Source organism: Chionomys nivalis, chromosome 1, assembly GCF_950005125.1.
Source record: "Chionomys nivalis chromosome 1, mChiNiv1.1, whole genome shotgun sequence".
In the NCBI taxonomy this organism is placed as follows: Eukaryota; Metazoa; Chordata; class Mammalia; order Rodentia; family Cricetidae; genus Chionomys; species Chionomys nivalis.
The window spans coordinates 36,404,217-36,426,842 of NC_080086.1; the positions used below are offsets into that span (position 1 = coordinate 36,404,217).

At 49.4% G+C, this 22,626-nt stretch overlaps 1 protein-coding gene across 7 annotated transcripts in view; it reads left to right on the plus strand.

Moving 5' to 3' along the window:
• Window positions 1-22,626, plus strand: part of Atp2b2 (ATPase plasma membrane Ca2+ transporting 2) — a 327,316-nt gene that overhangs the window by 67,757 nt on the left and 236,933 nt on the right. For all 7 annotated transcript variants that reach the window (XM_057792733.1, XM_057792742.1, XM_057792682.1 and 4 more), the window contains exon 2: window positions 14,004-14,049. The gene's annotated coding sequence lies outside the window, so the exon portion shown is untranslated. The remainder of the gene's footprint in view (window positions 1-14,003; window positions 14,050-22,626) is intronic.

Consider the following 22,626-nt stretch of genomic DNA (forward strand, 5'->3'; position numbering starts at 1 on the left):
CTCTTTTTTAAGAAAATACAGAAGTCTACAGTTTTCTGTGAATTTTTAATATATATTCAAAATCCTCCAAGCTAGCAACAACGTGTGCCCATTGTCCTGTGGGTCCCACCTACTGCCCCTGAAGTACAGAGAAGACTTTTCCAGAAACCACTGAGAAGACAGAGGCCATGCCACGTCTGGGTCTATCACTGGCTCAGCCTAGTCCAGTCCTCCTGGTTCATTCAGCACTGGGTTCCCTCCCTTCTTATGCTGTGATAGTATCTCAGGACATCTCTCCTGGTGTGCTAGTTTCCTGGCCCTTCCTCTGTCAGGAGAGATGACTCAATGGTTAAGAACACTGAAGGCTCTTCTACAGCACTTGAGTTCGTTTCCCAGCACCCATATGACTGCTCACAGTGGCCTGCAACTCCAGTTCCAAGGGGTCTAACATACTCTTCTGACCTCTATGGGTAGGTATTAGGCACATACATGGTACACAGACATACTTGTAGGCAAAACACTCAATACATATAAAATCTAAAAAAAATTAAAGAAAAGAAACCAGGATGTTAACATTGCAACACTTTCCAGACACTGAAGGCCAAAGTCACTCCTGGCTATGTCCCATATGTAGTTTTAGCTCTTGCTTAAGAAGGTCCCATGCCTCTTCCTGCAGGTGGAAGAGCATGCCATGCACCGTGTCCCCAGGTCTGATCCACCTAGCTTCAGGACCAGTGCAGGGCCACCCAGGCAGGGTTTAGGTCCTCTCTGTGCCCACAGTACAGAGAGTTATCTGTCCTGAGTGGCAGGAACTGAGGTGTCCTTGATTAGACAGGTGGCAGAGGAGCTCTTGGCATTGGGTGGAGTTGGATATGAGTCCTGGTTCTCCCCCTTGCCAGCTGTGTAACACAGAACAAATACCTTCACCTCTCTGAGCCTCCAGAGTCCTCATCTGTGAAATAGATTGAAGATAAAAACCTACAGAGTTTGTGTCTCCCTGCTACTAGGCTGTTCATAATAATGTTAATAACAACACATCAGCGTCTTACTCTACCAGTTAAGAATGGAATAGCGACAGGTTCTGCGAATACCTTGCTCTGCATGATCCCTGCTTTAAATCTTTAAAGATTTGAAGGAGTACTAAGTAAGGCTTACCAGGAGCCTGGCCCCCTGCTGAGTGCCTGGCAGAGACAGACTCTTTTGATCCCTGTCACCACCCTGAGCTGGAAAACCATTTGAGGAAGCTGAGGCACCAAGGTGGTAGGAGTGGTGTCCTTTGCTGCCACACCAGACACGCAGCTGGCTGCGAATCAAGTTGGCACCTGTCTCGGCTCAGAACCACCTTTGCCTTTCTTTTCTGCTCCATTAACTCTGAAGCATGGGTTCATTTGGGGATCATGTGCTCAAAGGAAGACTCCAGGGAGGCAAAGATCCCAATCGCAGCCCGCCTTCCTTCACCTCTGCGGTGGGCTGACCTCTCACTCGCCAGTCAACCACAGGAAGCGGAGAGCGCAGGGAGTGTGGCAGTGCTTTTGCATTCTAAACAAACTTCAATCTTCACAGCAATAATGTCCCCTGAGCTGAGGAAATGGGCCTTGCAAGTTCAGTAGTCATGATAGAGAAGCTGTTGCCATTAAAGCCTGGAAGTGTGGCCAATGAGCGAGCATTCAAGAGACTGGCTCAAACCAGCACAGAGCAGTGCCCCACACGTGGCTGTGAGAATGCCTGGTCAGTCCCTGGCGTGGGGGCTCACTGGGCACCTGATGGCATTCAGTGGCATTCCCTCAGGCCTGGCCTGCAGTCTTGGCAAGCTGAGGTGGGTGTGTTTACAGTGAGGCGTTGCGCAAAGCACCCTCTGTGCATCCCGCCCCCACCCATGTGGGTTGTAAAAGGATTGCTGCTTGGCAACATTTTGTTTCAATGAATCGAAGCCAGGGATTAATAGCGTTTGGGAGCTCAGCTGCCTGCTTGGTAGGAGGTAGAAAATAAACAGAGCTTGAACAAAATTGATGTGTGCTGTAACAGCTTTCAGAACCAGCATGCGCAGGTAAGGCTAAGGGTGCGCCAGAATGCCCTGAAGTGTCCTGGGTCCCATTCCTGCTTGACAACTTGTCAGCTGTAGGATCCTCAACTTGTAACTAGCTCTCTGACATGGTGGAGACAGGGTGTCCTGTGTGTCAAATGGCATTCACAGAACAACTCACCCACTTGGTGTATATGGTTTGCAATCCCAGGCATGGTGCTCTCCTGGCCATTTGTGGTCACAGGCAGAGTGAAAAATGAGTCACCTGACAAGCATGTTCCCACCTAAAACGGAACAGGGTCACATTTGGCCTCGCAGAGACAACTCTCATGCTGTGAACAAGTATGCTCCTGGTGGTCTCTTCAAGGCCACAATTTCCTTATCCTGTGCTTCATGGTGATGGTGTGGTTTACTATGGCTCCCATACAACGTGATGAATGTGCTGTGTTCTATGGCCCAAGAAAACAGAAAAGGTGTGTGGGACGTGGGCTGTGTTCATGTAAACGTTAGAGTGCTTGCTGCTATGAGTTCACACCAATGAATACATTCCCTATACCTGTGATAAAGTGTCTGAGATTTTCCAGAAAGGTGAGGTGATTTGAATGAGAAAGGCCCTGGTAGGCTCATGTGTTTGAATGCTTGGTCCCTAGTTGGTGGCACAATTTGGAAAGATAACAGAAGTTTTAGGTGGGGAAGTATACCACTTGAGGCATCAGGGGAGCTTTGAGTTTGTAGCTTTGTCACACTTCCAGTTTGAGCTCTGGGTTTCCGGTGTGTGGTCAAGAAGTGAGTTTCTGCTTCCTGCTCCTGCCACCATGCCTTTCCCACCATCATAGACTGGACCACTAATAAACTCAGTCATTGTGTTTTCTCATAGCAACAGAAACATAACTACCACAAAAGAGTTTCTTTAAACTAGAGCTATGGCACAGCCTTTAACTGCTTTTGCAGAAGACCTGAATTTGGCTCCAAGCACCTACACTGACTGTAACTCCAGACCCAGGGGATCGGGCACCCTCTTCTGGCCTCCAAGGGCACTGCACTCATGTGTACAATGCCCATCCACACAACCACATAAATAAAAATTGGTTGGGTGGGGGGAGGAGACTCACAAAGTTTCTGCTGAGTGTGGTGTTACACTCCTATAATCCAGCACTGGGAAGGTAGAGTCAGATGAATAGTGGGATCAAGGCCAGCCTGGTCTACATAGTGAGTGCCAGGTCAGCCTGGTATACATAGTGAGTTCCAGACCAGCCAGGGCTATATAAGGAACCCTGTCTCAAGAAACCAACAAAAGGTTTGCTTTAGGTCACATCTTCAGTACCTGACTGCTTTGTGCCTGTGGTAGCTCAACATACCATGGTGGGAGAGAGAGGGGACAGGGACAGAGGAGAGCCATTCACCTCATAGCAGGTTAAGCCATAAGAGAGATGGTAGGGACAAGGTAGGGAGGACCAAAGATTACCTTCCAGGGTACACCTGCTGTGGTCTGGTTTTCCTCCTCCTAACCCAAGCTCCTAAAAATTTCACCAGCCCTCAACAGTTCAGGACTTGGGGAGCAACTTCAACACCAGTGATAATTTGCATTTAAACAGCTAAAGACGCAAGATAATGTTCTCTTCAGTGGCATCAAAGGGGCCTAGCCCTGTGTTTCCCTGAGAACAATGGTCTCAAACTCGCAATGCCTATTCCCAGTGACTTCAGAGGACAGCCCCCTTGAATCAGAGAACTCAGAGTACCAGCAGAGTTTCTATGGTTACTGTTTCGTTGGTTTGGTTTCTTTGCTTCTCTTTTGCTTTTGTGATGGGTGTTTCACTATGTAGCCCTGGCTGGCCTGAAACTCACTACTGTAGACCAGGTTAGCTTCTACACCACCGTGCTGGCTTTAAATATTTTCATGTCTCGAAAGGGAGTTAGGCCAGTTATGTAGACACACATCTATAATCCATACACTGGAGAGATCGAGGCAGGAAGATCAGGAGTTCAGGGCCATTCTCTGCTACATAGTGTGTTTGAGGCCAGCCTGGGCTCCATAAGACCCTGGTTACAGGGTGTGGAGTATCAGAGGAGAGCTGAGACTTTCACACTTTGACAGTTACTGAGATGGTTGAGTACTTTCAGAAAGACAACAAAGGGAGGGTATGGCCTATGAAGTCTGTGCCCAGCACTGTTAATGTTAATCTTGTTCTATGAATGTCCCCATCCACAGCTGTCACAGTCAGAGAGGGTACAGTGGAGCTTTAGGCCTGGGGCTAGGGTGGGCACTAGATGGCTCTTACTCCTCACTTCTGCATAACAGCCACCTGGGTACTAGCCACTTCTGACTGCTGTCCTTCTGTGGCCAACATTATGCTACCCAGTGGATGTTCACTTCACACTGGTTTCCTGGGTCCCCTTTCCTCCTTGCTGCTGTTGCTAGTCCCCCTTTCCTGCTCTCCTCCTTCTCTCATGGACCCTATCTTTCTCAGGTCCACCCTGTGGGGCTCTGGGTGCAGCTCCCTTCCCACATCTCTCTTCTTGACAGATACCACATGGCCTCTCATTCTTGACTTTAACTAATGGTGGTCACTCAAGTTCAACATACTGCACCCCATCTCCCACAGGGCTGTTGTGCATAACGAGCTTGCCCCGTTCCCAAACCCACTCATCTTGCACTGACACCTGTGCCTGCTCCATCTGTCTATCCTTGAGCCCTACTTTGTTACTTCCTAATGCTACTGCCCCCAAGAAAACATGTGTCCCTGTTGTAGCTCCTACTTCACCTCTTCCGTACACAACCTGTGTCTGACAACCTCTCTCATTTATTTGACTACTGGCCAAATAGGCATCAGACCCTACACTCTGCAAGGCCAGACTCTGGGGCTGCCTAACATCACTGTATCCGCAGAACACACGGTGGGCCTGGCACATTGGAGACACTTAACAGACACATCATAGGTAAGAAGACACTGGTCTCTGCTGTACATTGAGGGGAAGCCCCAGCCCACCCATGCAGTGACCAGACATGTCAGATCTACTGACTCTGTCACAACCTTGCAGGTTGTCACAAAAGTGAAGCTTAGCCTGTTGGAAGCAATGAGACGTGCAGCAACAGTTAGAGCATGCAGCCAGCAAGGGTTGGGGATGAACTCGAGCTCTGACTTGGCTGACCCAGAGCCTGGGTCCCTTCCTGCTGCCTCTGCCTTGTGCTTTCACTCTGTTTGTCTGTGCTGCTGTTTGCAGTAAGGGGATGCCGCAGCTAGGGCCTAAGCATCTGGCTTCACCGCTCTCCCTGCTCCTTTTCCTTTTATAGGAACTGACTCCAAACGCAGCGCAAGCTGGAGCCCAAGCCTTTGCACACTCCTGCAAAAGGAACTCTCCACATACAGCAGCCAGTCTACTGTCAGGCTCAGCATCCCTAGATAGTCTTGGCTTCTCTCATCCATGCAACACTGAAACAGTGAGATTTATTTGAGCCAGTCTTCTTAGTCTCCTGTGTTAGTCAAGGGGAAATGGAGGCATGGCACTGGGTCAGAGAATCTGTATCAAACACAAAGGAAAATCTCCAACTCTGATTTCAGGCTACAATGTCCATCCTGGCTTCATGAATCCCCAATAGAAGGGGAAGGAGGAGATGCTGTATCTGACTTGAGATAAGAAAGGTCACCCCTAATTCTCTGTCTCAGATAACTTTCTTATAATTCTGTGAAGAATGGAAACATCTCTGGATAGGTGAAATGGGGCAGGCGATCCTAAGTGACCAGAGATGGATTCACTTGTGTATCCACTCATACATCCCCTTCTCTCTCCATCTGTGTCTCCATCTACCGTCCATCCTTCTAATCTAATCATCCACCTATCACCTATTTATCCTCCCATCCATTCATCCATCCATCATCAGTCCACTCTCATCTATCCATCTACCAGTCCACTCATCCACCCATGCACTCAGCCATCCACCATAAGTCCATCATCTGTCCATCCACCATCCATTCATCTACCCATCATCAGTCCATCATCTGTCCATCCACCCATCCATCCATCATCAGTCCATCATATGTCCATCCATCCATCCACCCATCCATCCATCCATTCATCCATCCATCTTCAGTCCATCATCTGTTTATCCATCCATCCACCCATCCATCCATCCACCCATCCATCCATCCATCCATCATCAGTCCATCATCTGTCCATCCATCCATCCACCCATCCATCCACCCATCCATTCATCCATCCATCTTCAGTCCATCATCTGTTTATCCATCCACCCACTTATTCACCCATCATCTGTCCATCCACTCATCCACTCATCCATCCATCCACTCATCCATCCATATACTCATCACCCATGCACTCACCTCTCTCTTCTTTCTCCATCCATCCATTTATCTACCCATCTATCCCTCTGTGTCTGTATCTTTTCTCATTCACCCATCTCTGTCTATATCTCCTCCCATTCACCCATCCATCTACCCACCTACCCCCTTTTCTCTCCATTGTATATCTGTCTTCTATCCAGGCACCTGGCCACACCCTTTTGTGATTGTCACTGAGTGCTGATTCTGACTGACTTCCTGGGAGATGAGCAGGCTCATTAGCAGCCTCCTCAGAGCTTGCAAGACCTGGGACCTGGGCAGCACAGGGCTAGAAGCCTGTGTTTCCCCTGAGCTGAGATGGTTGCACTAACAGAGGGCTCTACTCTTGGCCTCGCAAAGAGACAACCAAACAGGAATGTGTGGTCATCATTCCTGAGGGCTTTGTTCCAATTCTGATTGTGAGCACTGACTACTGTTCCCATCAAGGGTCCTGACTCCTGTATGGGCACTTAGTGTACCTATGTGAACTGTGGCAGATTCCCAGAGTCCAGTCTTTTGCAGCCCTCTCCATAGCTGCCAATCAGACCGCCTATGCTGAAACTCCGGCCTGGTTTTATTTTGATTTACATAAGCTTAGTTTGTTTGTCATAGTTATTGTTGCCGTCATTGTTACCAAAATAAGCTTATTTTAGAATTGAAACATCATTGCTACCATCAATGAACAAAGCAGCAATCATAAATTGAAAACAGTAATTAGGAAATTTGAAGAAAAGCCTATAATCCCAGATTTTGGGAGCTGGAGGATCAAGAGTTAAAGGTTATCTGGTAAACAATGCCTTGAAAAGAAAAAAAAATTCAAAACTCAGATATGAAATCCATAATGTATTTATGTCACCTGATGTGAAATCCATATTATATGCCATATAAATATTTATAAAGAGAAAAAAAAGTAAATTTGAGGTCAGTCGAGACAACAGCCCTGACTCAAAAACAAAATAAACAATTGAAGAAGGCTGGCTGCTAGGGCCTTAGCTTAAGCGTGGACAGCACTTCCTGTCTTAAGAGGCCACGCCCCCGACTTTAGAATGCTCCTCCCCAGGGAACTGGTCCATGCTCAGCTGACAGTACTCAACCTGTCACTAGGGGACAATGGAGATGGGTCACCACTGCAGGTCCCTGAGTGACTCCTACCGTAGGGGGAGCCCTGAGTGCTAACCTGACCACTGTCTCCTGAGTCATGTGGATACCCTTGCGCTGACCACACCAAGACCTCCAGGAGGCTGAGGTCAGGAAGTGGAATGGATTCTGTAACCCAACCTGGTGGGTGTGCATCCGGCCCTGACCTCTGAGGAAAACCAATACAGAAAGCGGAACCCAAGCCTAGCAAGTGTCAGGTGTACCTCCCACAGACTTTGACCCTGGTCATGACACCCCTGGTCCCTAAAGCCATGTCAGTGTCAGGCCCCCAGATGTGCCCTTTCTGAATGCCTCACGTGCAGCTAAGTCGAAGCAGAGAGAGACACTTTCCTTGGCGCTACCACTGCTCGATGACCCACACAAACCATTCCCTCCCCTGGTAATGTGTCTGAGGAACCCGAAGCCCCAGGTCTGGGCTGGGTTCCAGCACCCTTGCATGTCCCATCACCCCCTCCCAGAGCATCAAAGCTAATATCAATTGTGTCTCTTATCTGGAAAAAAAATGTCCCATGATGAACTCCGGTTTCAGAGGGTATTTGGGATCTGAGAACTGCCACTGGCTCGGTTCAGACACAAAGACGCCCACTATCTCCTGTGATCTCTGCTCCTGTCTGCTGCCAGCCAAGAGGAGGGCTGTCCCTGCCCAGTTCCTGTCCCAATCACAGCAGCCTAGCTAAGGAAGGAGGGGCAGATGGACAGGGGCTGACACCTGTGGCATGCTACACATCTCAACCCATTCTTCATAGTTCCATCCAGTCATGGCTGGGAGAGCACGGGGAGCTGCTTAGAACCCAACACTCACCGAGGCTGCCGTGGCCCTAGTCACATGTTCCAATCATGTCGAAGTAGTGTACCCCGGTTGTTCCTCCTAGGAGCACATGGCCTGCTGCTGCAGAGAAAATACACCAGCTTGTGAAATACAGAGATTGGGAGGTGGAGCGCGTAGGAGCTGGGAGGGGGTATCCTCCTGTCTTGGCCAGAAATGAAACAGGAGCATTGTGAAGAGGTTGCTCAGAGAGGGTGAAATTCCACACCCCGGATTCCTATTGGCAGAGTGGTAAAGGTACCTGAGACATCAGTGGGGCCGCCTCTCCTCAGAGTGCGGCCTGGGGAATGCTGGTTGACTCCAGAAGAGATGAGATCAAGTCGGGATGGGAAAGGCTGGGCTGGGCAAACTGAAGCTGGTACACGTCAGACAGGACTTGTCAGAGCGCCAATGTGTCCATTTGTCCCCAGCGAAAGAGGCCCACGTGAAACAGTCCTCTGGGCACTTCCGTTTGTGCCACCAGATTTGGAGAAAGCTAAGGATTGGTGTTTCCCCAAGTCCATTCTGGTGACTTGAATGTAGCCCAAACCCCAGCCCACAAACAGGGATAAATCAGAGATGGGCTGCGGCTTCCCCAGCATTCAACCAGAAACAGGCCAGCCCTGAGATGAGGACCCAGGGCTCCTGGAAATAACCCTTTTGGGTAGGTGGGTTGGGTCTTTGGTGCTATTAGCATGGGCAGAAATGGGATTCACATGAGCTGAGACAATCATAGAGGAGACAGGAATCCTGCTGATTACCTAGCCAACATGAGTCAATGCCCCAGGACTTTATGACCAGACAGTCAGATGCATGCTAAAACCTCATTCTCTCACTGTCTGCCCAGAGGGGACCTCAGGGGTCCCCAGAGTTAGTCCCTGTGGACTTGGAAAGGGTGATTGTGCTTTAAAGTTTATATCCAGGCCCCCTCTTCCAAGAAGCCTCCTGATCGGCCCCACACCACCTGTGGCTGGAGAAGGGAGACTCACTTAGAAACAACGCCAGTAAATGATGATGCCCGGCTCCCAGCCCTGCCCTGTTTCCTCTCCCTGGTCACTGGTGGCATTGGTCCCCTGCATTCTGGCTGATATCAGAGGGTCCCCACTTCTCTGCAGCACTAACTCAACCACCCTGAGGCCTGATCACCACAGGCTGGGGTCAAGGCCTGAGATTCAACTGTGCTCCAAGGCTACTGCCCCCTCAGTCAGCTGACTGTAAGGGGATCCAGGTGATAAGGGTTCATCTGCAGTTCAGAAGGACATGGAGTGTGAGCTGATGGACGGGTGTGACAACCTCTGGCTCCCATTCCTACTTCCCCATGCTGAGACCCAGCTGTGTTCCTCGGGTCATCCCAGAATCTTCCATGCTAAAGGTTGGGGGACTGGGTCCTAACAGCAGCTCCTCTCCCAGGCTTTGTCATTATTCATGGACAGAAAAAAAATGTTACAGGTCCATAGCCATGGTCAGCTAGGACAAAACCTTAGCAGAGATGACACCCAAGAACTGCCCTCCTGGCTGAGGGACAGGGTCTCCTTTCCTCCATAATGAAAAATTCACCAGGCAAGGCAGTTAACTCATCAATTTTTCATTCCAGTCCTTGCTAGGAGAGATGGGGCACCACTGTGAACCAGACCCGGCTGTGTATAGCCTGGGAACAAGGTCCCTATCTCCATGAACTCAGGGCCTTAGGTAGGGAGGAAGCCTTTGGAGCTTCCCAGAAAGGGTACTAGGCAGGACAAGTGGCCAAGTCCACACTTTCTTCTTGATATAGGAGAGGGTCCGATTTTAGCCATTCTGACAGGTGTAAAATGGTATCTTAATGTTGTCTTGATTTGCATTTCCCTGATTGCTAAGGAAGTTGAGCGCGATCTTAAGTGTCTTTTGGCCATTTGAACTTCTTCTGTTGAAAAGTCTCTGTTCAGCTCAGTGCTCCATTTTATAATTGGATTGATTAACCTTTTACGGTCTAATTTCTTGAGTTCTTTATATATTTTGGATATCAGACCTTTGTCAGTTGCGGGGTTGGTGAAGATCTTCTCCCAGTCAGTGGGTTGCCTTTCTGTCTTAGTGACAGTGTCCTTTGCTTTACAGAAGCTTCTCAGTCTCAGGAGGTCCCATTTATTCAATGATGTCCTTAGTGTTTGTGCTGCTGGGGTTGTACGTAGGAAGTGTTCTCCTGTGCCCATGTGTTGTAGAGTACTTCCCACTTTCTCTTCTATCAGGTTCAGTGTGTTTGGACTGATATTGAGGTCTTTAATCCATTTGGACTTGAGTTTTGTGCATGGTGATAGATATGGATCTATTTTCATTCTTCTACAGATTGACATCCAGTTTTTCCAGCACAATTTGTTGAAGATGCTCTCTTTTTTCCATTGTATACTTTTAGCTCCTTTATCGAAAATCAGGTGTTCATAGGTTTGTGGGCTAAAGTCAGGGTCTTCTATTCGATTCCATTGGTCGACTTCTCTGTTTTTATGCCAATACCAAGCTGTTTTCAATACTGTAGCTCTGTAATAGAGTTTAAAGTCAGGGATGGTAATGCCTCCAGATGATCCTTTATTGTATAAGATTGTTTTGGCTATCCTGGGTTTTTTGTTTTTCCATATAAAGTTGATTATTGTCTTCTCCAGATCTGTGAAGAATTTTGATGGGATTTTGATGGGGATTGCATTGAATCTATAGATTGCTTTTGGTAGAATTGCCATTTTTACTATGTTGATCCTCCCAATCCAAGAGCAAGGGAGGATCCGAAAGGAGTATGTGGCTAGAATATTACTCAGCCATATAAAAGAAAGAGATTCCCACCACTGAGCAACAGGAGAACATTAGGTTGAGTGAAATAAATCAGGCACAGAGACAAATTCTGTCTGTTCTTAGCTTAAAAAGTTGACCCAGCAGAATAGAGTAAGATAGTAGTTACCAGAGCCTGGGGAGGTGGGTAAAGGAGACAGGATCTCGATAGGCACAGGATACCGATGGGTAGGAGCATCTGCCCACATCTACAGAAAGTTGACTGATAGCCACATAGTGTGTATTTTGATAGGACTAGCTGAGAGGATGATGAGTGTTCTTAACACAGATATGGTGAACGCCTAAGCTGATGGGCATGGCAGTGACCCCATCAGATGCACACACATGCTAGTCACACTGCCCCCCACGAATCTCCACAGTCTGTCTATTCAGAGCAAGTGTCAGAAACTATCACCATGGCCACGTGGTTAGCACTTGTGTGTGTGGATCTCAGCTGGGAACCACATGTGAGGACCCCTGTGCAGGACAGGCTTGGCAGCACCAGCTGCCGGCTGACTATGCTCTACTGCCCCAGGGCTGACCTGCCCTGTCCGCACATGCTCCAAAGCTTCGCTGGGACTTCCCATCTGTATTAGAAGACCAGCAGTATTTGCTTAAGGATCAAGAGAGGCTCCAGCTCAGCCTAGCGGTTGAAGGCAGCCTTAACTGTAGCAATGGCTTTGGAACAATTAAAGTCAGGGGCCGCACCCAGTAGGGAAGGACAGCCTGCAGGCAAACAGACCCTTGGCTCTGCCACTTCCTGGCCACTGCAATCCCTGCCTGTGTCCTCAGTTTCCCCAGCTGTGAAAGTCACGTGCTTGGGAAACACTTGGCTTTCCTCCGGAGTCTAGTTCTGAAGACCTGGAGGTGGTTACTGGCCAGCTGCTCATCTTCTCCTCAGAAAAACCTAAGGAGGGCATTCAGACTACCTGCTCTGGCCTGTGTCTGCCCTTCCCACTGCAGGCCTAATGTTCCCCATGGCTTTGCACCTTGGTCTCTGTAAACTCGGGCTTTTCCAGGAAAAGGGAGTACCCAGCTCAGATCTAAGAGGAACAAGAAGCGGTGCCATGGCAGGGAAGAGGCAGTGACATAGTAGGGAAGATTACAGGGCAAGACTTTGGGTGGAGGAGGGGTGAAGAACAGGCCAACCATGCAGGCTGAGGCCAGTAAGCAGGGCCAGGAGGGTGGGGGTTCCCAGTGCTGACGCATAGGCTCGGAGTGGAACCAGCTTCAGGGACTGTATGGTTCAGTTGCCTCAGGCTTGGGAAGAAGGGTATGGAGAGAGTGGGTTCTGTGTGGAGTAGGGAACAGGGATGCAAGAGCATAAGGGCACAAGGCCAGATGTCGAGCATTTGCCCATCCAGATCTGCTCCTTGCCGTTTCTCAGACTTGTCATGTGCCCTGGAAGTGTACTGGGTGGACTGCGTCACGGATTCCACCCCATTCTTCCCGCTAGGCCTGGCCCGTGAAGACTCTAGGAAGAGTAGAGTAACGGTGTGGGTGGAGGGACACTTAACATCTGCAGTCTGCTCCTCTTGCATCATGTAGGACCTGATGTTTGTCTGACAGCAGCTGTCTTTCCTCACCACCTTCCCTGGGATTCAGTGTGGTCCCCTCCCCCGATCCAAATCAGGAATGCCGGGAGAGGAATCCCCACCTGTGCTGCCAAGCAGCCCATCCTGAGATGTTGTAGGAGCTGCGGGCTGTGTTCCTGCCACCTGGCTCCCAGCCGCCTGGCTAGCTTATGCCCCGAAATAATTACACAGAAACTGTATTCTTTTAAACACTGCTTGGTCCATTAGTTCTAGCCTCTTAATGTTTAATTCTCATATCTTGCCTTAACCCATATTTAATAATCTGTGTAGCATCAGTCTTACTGGGAAAGATTCAGCATGTTCTGACCTGGCGGCTTGCTTCATCGCATCTGCCCTGGAGAGCAGTGGCCTGGCATCTTACCTCACTTCCTCTTCCTCCGAGCATTCTGTTTTGTTTACTCCACCCACCTATGTTCTAACCTATGAGGCCAAACAGTTTCTTTATTAATTAACCAATGACCTTCCTCCATCACTGGGAGGCTTCCCGGATCCTGCTTATACCTGTTTCAACAGCCCCTCTTCTCAGCCCTTTCTAGATGACATGGTGGCCCCAGGACCCTGACTGGCTCAGTCCCCTGGCCCCCAGAGCAGGCTATATGCATCATGTCCCTGGCCCGTCTCACCCCTCACCTCCCCAGGGACAGGTCTAACACTCTCCATCCAGAAATCTGAGTTGCCAGATCTAGTTGGACACATCCCCTTGGGATCGCATAGTGAAAGGAGAGAACCTACTCCCGCAGGTTGTCATTTGACCTCTGCTTGTGCCCAGTGACATGTGTGATACCACACACATACAACATCATCCTGGATGGTTATTTCTCAGCTCAACATGAGCCAGAGTCATCTGGGAAAACGCCTCCATCAGATTTGTATCTTATTGATTAATGATGATATTATTGTTAATTGATTCATAATAATCATTGACATGGGTTGATCCAGCCCACTATGGGTGGTACTACTTCTAGGCAGGTGGGCCAGAGCTGCATAAAAAAACAGGCTGAGTAAGCCATAAGGTACAAGCCAGTCAGTTGCACCCCTCTACTGCCTCTGCTTCACTTCCTGCCTCCAGGTTCCTGCCTTGAGTTCCTGCCCTGACTTCCCTCCATGATAAAGTAAGACCTGAGAGCTGTAAACTGGAATAAACCCTTTCCTTCCCTTTTGGTCATGAAGTTTTGCACACCAATAGAAACCCTAAGACAGCCAGACATACACAAAATAAATAATGCTAACTTTTTAAATTTAAATTAAAATATTTAAATCTGAATCCCTGGCTGCCAAGCTCCCTGATGTACCTTTCTGGTTCTGTCTTCCTGCAGGGTTCACCACCCTCAGACTGTGGACCGACAGCAGCCAAGGGGACAGGTGAGTGAGTGGCTTGCACATGTGCACACGTGCCAGTTCTGATGACGGCGTAGAGATTTTCAAGCCCCTATGTATGTAGCCTACCACCCAGATAGCTGTCTCCTTCCCTCAGACCCTGCACACAGAGAGAGAGAGAGAACCTGAGAAAGGGATGTGAAAGCTACAGTCTGGGCTGATTTTCTGACTCCGGCTGGAGTTCTAGGGCCCCTGGGGCACGTGTCTCAGACAAAGAGCAGTATGTTTTCATGGATATGTGGCCATTTTATCAATCGTTTACACTGTGATATCTTTTCACGGCATTTTAAAAATAAATCAATTTCAGATTCATTTTCTATCATCATCTCATTGAGGTCAGCACACCCACAGGCTTTTTTAAAAGCGAGGGTGGGGAGCTCAGGAACTTGAGAAAGCACAGCACTATGCATGAAATGCGCTCAACAAGGACTAAGAAGCCTACAGAGGAAATTCCCTGGAGCCCGCTGGCTGCTCTGTGCTAGGCACTTTTGACCTCTGTCCTGGGCAGGACAAGAGCTCTGTGGGCTAGTCTGGTCCTTTCGCCCTCTGTGAAAGTTGTCTGAGGCTCCCTGGTAACTATTTACAAGCAAAGAATCAGAGACACAGTGCTTGTGCCTGGGGGTGTAGCTGTTTCTCCCTTGCCTGGAAGGTGTTTGTGAAGCTGGCTCTCCTCCCAGAGGGAAGGGGTGGTAACCAGAAGGTATTTGATAGGAGGGCAGCCTTCCCCAGCTACCTGACTGACTAGGGGGGTCTAAATCGGTCCTCTGCGGCACACTCTATAGGGAAGAAGCCTAGAAACTTCCATCTGATCACCCATGGGGTAACTGTGACAATTCTTAGTTAGACACAGCCAGAAGGGCAAGGGTGGCTTCGATATACCACGATCCATGTAATCTACATACATCAAGCTAGTGTTTCTCTCTGAATATCGCCTGCACCAGTCTAGGAAGCTTCCCTATTTGCTGTAGATATGTCCAATTAGATGGGCTCCGGGGGGGTCCAGGGCTGTAGGAGATAGGTTGCCTACTGCAGGCATGTGAGAGTGGAGGAGCTGGGCCCCTGGTCTGATGTGGTAGTCACACGAGCAAGTCATGATTGTTGTCTGTACGCTGAGAGATTTGGCACTTAGACTTGGGTCTGAGGACATAGCAGGCACCTAAGTCAGAAGCAGGCTTCTGACTTTCTGACTTCTTCCCATGAGGGTGTAAAAGGAGTCTCTCTATCAGCTCAACCTGAGGACAAGGTGGGAAGAGACTGAGGCACAGACTTGAGGTCAAGCCACACCAAGGAGGACGGAGTGGCCCCCAGGCCCACACATTGTCACCCTTCCTGAAGACTGCAAGTATAATGTGCTCCTAGTTTCATGCTTTTCTCTCCAGGAGGATGTTGATGGGTGTTTTGTTTCCCTCCTGTCTTTATCTTTGTGGCATGTCTAGTCAGTGCACCCTCCTCTGGCTGTCACACAGCTGTCCCCACAGTAGTGGAGTTAACATAGCCAGAAGAGCACATGGCACAGCAACAGCAGATGGACAGGTTGACCACTACAAGTCCCCATGATGTGGGCCTCCCCAGCCCAGCCTCCCCAGATGTAGGGTAGCCACCATTCTCCAGCTTGGCAGACAAGAGCCTTGATCTGCATGTAAGTAAGAAAGCAAAGAAGGCACCATGTTGGCCTGAGAGCCTCCTAGAGGTGCCCTGCCCAGATCCTGGGGCCAGGGTAGACAGTATGCTTGGATCCTGCCCCTAGGCATTGTGGGTAAGGTGTGAGCCCCTGGTCTTTCGAGCCATGCAGAACTGTATAGCGGACACCCAGACTGCTCCCTTTCTGTCTGTAAAATGGCTCCAACTCCATGGTGTCATAAAAACAGTTGAACCGCCCCATTCCCTTCTGGTCCTTGCTCTTTTCCTCTCCAGTCCTTCCCTGGCATTCTCACTTAAAGGCCACCTTCATTTCAGCCGATGATGGGAGCCACTTTCTTGTGCTAACAATGGACATTGATGCCCCCGGTTTCTTTTCCTTTTCTCTTTTCTCTTTGGAAATGTTTAGAATTGTGCCATGGGCCAGAGGAAATAGCTGCGTCGTCGCCCTACAAAGCACTATAATGACTAGAAAGCTTTAGCCTTTCCTCTTTCAGAATGTCAGTAATCCCTAACTAGTAATCCCACTTCCAGGAAGCCCGCCCCGAGGAAGCTGCCTGAGATGCGTACAAAGATGCCTTCAGGAGGATGTTTATCAGGGCGTGTTTATATTAGTCAAAAATAGAAACAAGTGCATGCCCAAGTGGGGCAGATTGCAGCTTCTATCGAGCCACCTGCAGACATGGAAAGTTCTGGAAGGCAGCCATTGAAAACTGATTGAGAGGAACCTTCAGTAATGTAGGGAACACCTTTATATTTCAGAGTTAAGAGAAAAGGCAGCTTGCCAAAATGATGTTTCTGTAAATATATGAGAAAGAACAGAGGGTAGGAAAAAAAAAGAGCCAAGGAGGAGGGAGAGGGAGGGAGGGAGAAGGGGGGAGGGAGGGGGAAGAAGGAACTGAAGAAACTCACGTACAGCTTTGCAGGGGCATAGGTGGCTCTTTTCTTTCCTGTGCTTCTCAGCGAACCCTCAGCTCCCCCCATGGTGTTGTGCTCACCACATTCATATTCGCAGAACGGTCACAGTTCAGCCAGGCATCCACCCCACCTGTCAGAGTCGGTAGGCATTTTACACTCTGTTGTATAAAATAAATGGATAGTCTGATGCTTTTCCTTCTAGGGTGTCTCTTTTCTCAACACCGTTTTTGAAGATGTTTTTGTTTCTATCTCATGTATATGAGTGTTTTGCCTGCATATATGTATATGTACCATGTGTGTGAAATGCCCCCTGGGACCGAAAGAGGACATCAGATCCCCTGGAATTGGAGTTACTGACAGCTGTGAGCTGCTATGCAGATGCTGGGAACAGAGCCCAGGTCCTCTGGACGAGCAGATAGTGCTCTTACCCGCTGAGCCATCCCTCCAGCCACCCACCCCAAAGCCAGTACATTCCTGTGGTCTCCATGCCACTGTGGTCACTGGCTTGGAGAGTGTGAGTGTGCTGGGCTGTACCAGGGAAGGTGTGACTTAACTGCAGGAGTTTATTTTCTTTTAATTCCAGAAGCTGGGAGTCCAAGTTCAAGGTGTGGCAAGTTTAGTTTCTTCTGGGGATTCTCTACTGATGCCCTTGCCCAAGGTCTTTCTAGGTGATGCTGGTGTCCTGCTTTTTTCTTGCAAAGACTGCTTGGATAAGATGAGAGTCCATACTCTTCTTCTCATTCTAATTCATATCTGTCTCTAAATGAGATGATTTACAGTGAGGGTCCATCCTGACCAACTGATGAAAACATTGATACTGAGAATTTGCTAGTGTACCGGGCCCACTGAGCATCATAGTTCATGGCACAGCATCCATGCTGTGTAGGTCGTGACTCCCTCACTGATCACAGGGTGTCGTGACTGAGTGCCCTGCCCAGCATGACCGGAGACTGTGCCACCCTGGGGTAGCTCAAAACAGGTCCAAATTCAAAGTCAGAAGCACAGTAAAGAGGAAAATCTAATTTAAGCCATCTTAGGTGAGAGCCCTTCTGTGTGTAGACAGGTTCTAGAGGGCAGGGCTTGGGACTTTGGCAAGTAAACCAAGGGGAAGCATTCAGCCCACAGCAGATGTGGCATGTCCCAGTGACTATGGCCATTTATTTGGCACAGCTATTCTGAGTTTGGAGCAGAGGCAGGAGGAGGTGAGTTGTGGATGAGGAGGCTGTTCATTGTTCTCACTCAGAAACTTTTATGAGGTATGACAGAGGCCCCCAGTGAACCCTGCACATGTAACCTCAACCTGTCTAGCAAGACAAGAGACAGCAATGTGACTGACTGTCCCTAAGTAAGCCCATAACCAGAGGCAGGCTTCTGAGAGCTACTATAAAACCACTCAGTGTGGACAAGTTCATTCTGTTACAAAATTCTGAAGCACTTTGATGTAAGAAGCCTTGACATTAAAGACATTAAACACTTACAGGGGGTCTAAATGTTAAAACCCAGACCTTAAAATGTAATTTCCCCATGCCAACTCAAAAGCGATTTTGATTTAGAAAACCAAGGGTAGAGAGAACAGTTGTATCCGTCATTCTCTGTTGCTATAACAAACTGTCGAAAACTGTATACTTTATAAAGAAAAAGGGTGTGCTTGGGTTTCAGTTCAAACCCTCCTGTTAATAGTGACCTTTGGGTCCTCCAGTTAGGGTTGTGGTGGCAGCTAGTTTATTCCGCCTTCAACCCCTCAGCGAATGTCACAGCAAATGTCCTGTGCGGTGCACTGCTGCAGTGTCCATGTGTCACCTCATCACCAACCGTCCTACTACTAGAACTGCCCAGTCCTTCTGTGATTCCATCCAGATCTGTGTGAATAAATCTTTATTAAAAATTGGTAGGAAAGTAAAGTGGTGGGCAGGGTAAGAGGTCGTTCAGGAGCCACCTTTGCTAGCAGTTTCTAGGAAAAGCATCTGTTGGTCTAACCCTCCCTCCCTGAGCCAGAAGGGAAGCATAGGGCTGATGGGGCAGATGTGCCCCCAGGGAGGTCCCTGTTATTAGGAAGTGGTCTTTCTATTGGAGGGAAATGGACCATGAGCAAGTGCACCCATATGTGTCAGATGCCAGGGACCATCCTGAAGAAGGCAGGCAGTGAGAGGAGAACAGGAGGAAGGGGGTGGATGGGAAAGAGGGAAGGGGCTTTTTGTGTAAGGTTGTCAGATGGGCTTTCTTGCCTTTGAGGCCAAAATGAAGCATCATGAGGAACCAAAAATACACTTAGGCAAAAGTAAATAGCACATCCCATGGCAGGCTGAGGCAAGGGCTGTCTAGAGACGTCAGGAAGCCAAAATGCTGAAGGGGCAAATTGGAGAGCAGCAGTTGGAAGTGAGACTGGAGAGTGGGTAAGGAAAGATCAGGATGGTCTACGAGGGTCTGTGAGGAAGACATCTACCTCAGGGCTGTTTGCAGGGTATATTTATTGTAGGGCTCCGGAAGGAAGCAAGATATCACAAAAGGGGTTTTTCTGACAAGCCCATGGAAAATGACGATGGCAGGACCAGGGCACAGGAGGTGGGCGCAACCATGTTGTGAACCACTAGGAAGGTTAAGCTGATGGTACATGCTATGAGATTTAGTTTAAGAGCAAAGAGATGGGCAGGGGAGGGCGAGGATGACTTGGGGTACTCAGATACCAAGTGGTATCCTGCACTTCCCTTCTCTGATTGTCTACCAGGAGCTGACAGAGATCCCCCAAGTTGATGGTTGTTTAAGTTCCCAGTGAAACTGCCTTCATTCCGATGCCTCTCCCTAGGCTACTGCACTTAAGATGAATTTGGGGTCCCACACTCCTTTTGGCAAGATAACTTGGTGGAATATCCCTCAGAACACAGGGAAGGGTCCTCACACGGCAGTGTGGTTATCATAGACAAGTCAGGCTACTTGGGTGCTAATGTATATACAGGGTGAGGTATACACATGGTTCACACCCATTCAGTCAGACACCTCCACATCCTGAGACATGGGTGCACTCTGCAGCCAGCACCATGCTGAGTTCTCCTGTCCTGAGTTTTCATGAAGATATCACAGTGTCAGCTTGATGCCAAGCCACCAGGCATGCGATGGAACTCCATCACCAGTCCTCCCTGTGAGGCTCACGTGCATCTTTCTATACTCAGTTCCCATCATAAGTCTCATGTCTCTCAGCATAAATGCACCTGTTATCTATGAAGCTTGTGACAGCAAGTCCATTCTTATCGCAGGGAAAAATCCAGGACCTTGGTCTTCCCTCCCAGGAACTAGGGGCAGAGACAAGTCTGTTCCCTTTCTGGGTGGCAGTGTAGATGCCTGAGGCAGGTGCCTTGGAGGGGAAAGGCTCACTCTGGCAGTAGAAAGTGGAGGGATAAATCAGAGACATGGGAGCTTCTGGACTTCAGTGAGGCATTAGATATGGGGACAGTGGGGCAGATACTGGGGTGGTGGGGCAGATATGGGGGTGGTGGGGCAGATGTGGGGGTGGTGGGACAGGTGAATGGAAGAATTGGAACTCAGGAAGCAGCCAAGACCAGAGGACACAGAAAGCACGCCCTGGGGGCCTCTGCAAGGGAATACAGCTGAGGGAGAAAGGAGCAGATAGCCATGTTTGGGGCACCCAACAGTGGGTGGTTTGGGGGAAAATGAGTAGGTGGAGAGATCCTCAGCTGAGCAGTGCATGGAAAGGCCAAGCAGTGGCTCCTGGACATGGCCAGATGGGGTCACAGTAACCTTGAGCTGAGCAGCTTCAGAGGAGGGGAAGGGACCAAGGTGAGAATGGCTGGGGATGCTGAGACAGAGAACAGGGACCCTGTGGAACTGTGTCCTCAGAAGGGCTCACACAGGTGCTGTTGTGGTCAGTCTGGTGGCTGCAGAGAGTGACCCTACTGGTAATGGGTGCCAAGTCCTGAGCCACTGGTTAAGGGTGTCTTCTGAAAGGAGATTCAGTTAAGCTGAACACAGACGTGAGGTATAGCCAGGCTACCAGGCCCCAATACCACCCTTTTCACAGAGGGGAGACCAAGGCCCAGGGAGGGAGATCGGCCCAAGGCTCCTCCTAGCAGCCTTATTTATTTCTTTTCCAAAATGTTTCCTACACCATGAAAGCATAGAGCGATAATTGGAGGGAAGGAGTGTTCCACTTTGCTTTCTGTTGCTATGATACAACACTCTAACCAAAAGCATCTTAGGGAAGAAAGATTTTATTTGGCTTACACATCCAGATCATAGTTTATCATTTGGGGAAGTCAGGGCAGGAGCTCCAGTAGGAACATTAAGTTAAAAACATGGAGGAAGAAAACCATGGGGAATGAGGCTTTCTGGGTTGCTCATTGACTCATGCTCAGATAGCTTTCTTGTATAGCTCAAGGTCACCTGCTAGAGAACCCCCAGTGGGCTGAGCACCCCTATGCCAAGTAGCAATCCAGACAACCCCCCAAGAGGTACCCATCGGCCAGTCTAGCAGTTTCCTACCTGAGATTCTTTTCTCACATGACCCTAGGCTTGAAGCTGACTAGGACAGAGAGGAGGAGAAGGAAAAAAGTATTGGTAAAGGGTGAGACCCAGGACAATGAGGGTTTGTGAGAATAGAAGCTAGCCTTCCTTTAGGACACCAATTAAGACTTCTAGCACCACAAAATGTTCAGAGTGAGCCAGGCCTGGAGCATTCTCAGTGGGGGACATGTCAAGCCAGTTGCTGAACCTGGAAGTTCCTTCTCCTCACATAGTGAGCATGCAGTGCTTCAGTCACAGGTCAGAAGTCAGGCAATGTGGATGAAGAGAAGAATCTAGAAGGACCAGGAAACAGTAGTCTGCGATGTCTGTCCACGTGCTTCAAGGGGTTCAAAATTTGTGCTGAGTCTGGCAATGCCTGTGGGTTGCAAGTGGGGAGATCAGGGGTCAGGGGCCTTGTACTCCCTCTTGCCTCCCTTACCTGGTCTTCAAAAGCTAGGGCCATGCAGAAAGAGAAAGTTATGTCTGGGTGTCCCAAGCACAACATGGCGGCCTCACTTTGGAAATCCCTTGACCTCAAACACTAGGAATCCCCAAAGGTCCTGGGGACAGCACCCCAAATGAGCCAAGAGAATGGTGGCTTCAGCACGTCAGTGTCAGAACTGAATTTGGCCCAGTGAAGGCGTCCATGTCCTGGGCTCAGGAAACATAATTGACAAATGGTGTCCAGTGCTGGAGTGGGGTGGGGGGCAATGGGTACACACACACATACACATACACACGTGCATACACATGCACACATGCACACACATGCGTATATAGTATGCATTTCCATTGCTGCATATGCATTAAGAGACTCAGGAAGAAAAGGGAAGGGTCAGGAGACTCGTCCGGGTGGCAGACTGAGTCCTTAGTTTTTCAAGAACTGTGGCAAGCCTGCTGATTGACAGTCAGACCATGAGGTGACATTAAAGGTGGTCTGTTGTGATGGGGTCTGAGACATCACAGGGTTCTTTCATGTCAGTCACCTGAAAAATCCGTGGAAGCTGCTGCAGAGGCCTCTAGCCTCTCAGAGCCCTGAACCACCCACCAAAGATGCTGAGGTCACAGTGAGATGTGCCACCCCTGTAAGAGTATGACCTATGTTCTGCTTGGTGGCAGGCCTGACTTTGGGGGCTGATCCTCTGCCACCATATCCTGCCCCCTCTAGAGGTTCTTCAGCTGGTGGTCTCTTTAGGGACCCTTGTTAGCTTTTCCTTCTCCTGCACTTGGAAAGTTCCATGGCAGTCCTGCTCCCACAGAGGCTGCAGGAGACAGGACTGAGCTGAACTGATGGATGCAGGGAGGGAGGCGAAGCTCCTGGCAGCAGCCACAGCCGCAGTCCCAGGTGGGGGCGGCCGTGGGCTCTGCAGCAGCTCTGAGTGCCTCTGCCACCAGCAACCAGAGCTTGCTGCTCTGGGCCCTGCCGACCCCTGGAGCCACACAGACAGGGGTTGATTGGCCTGGCCTAGGAGCGCTCACCTGGGGCACACT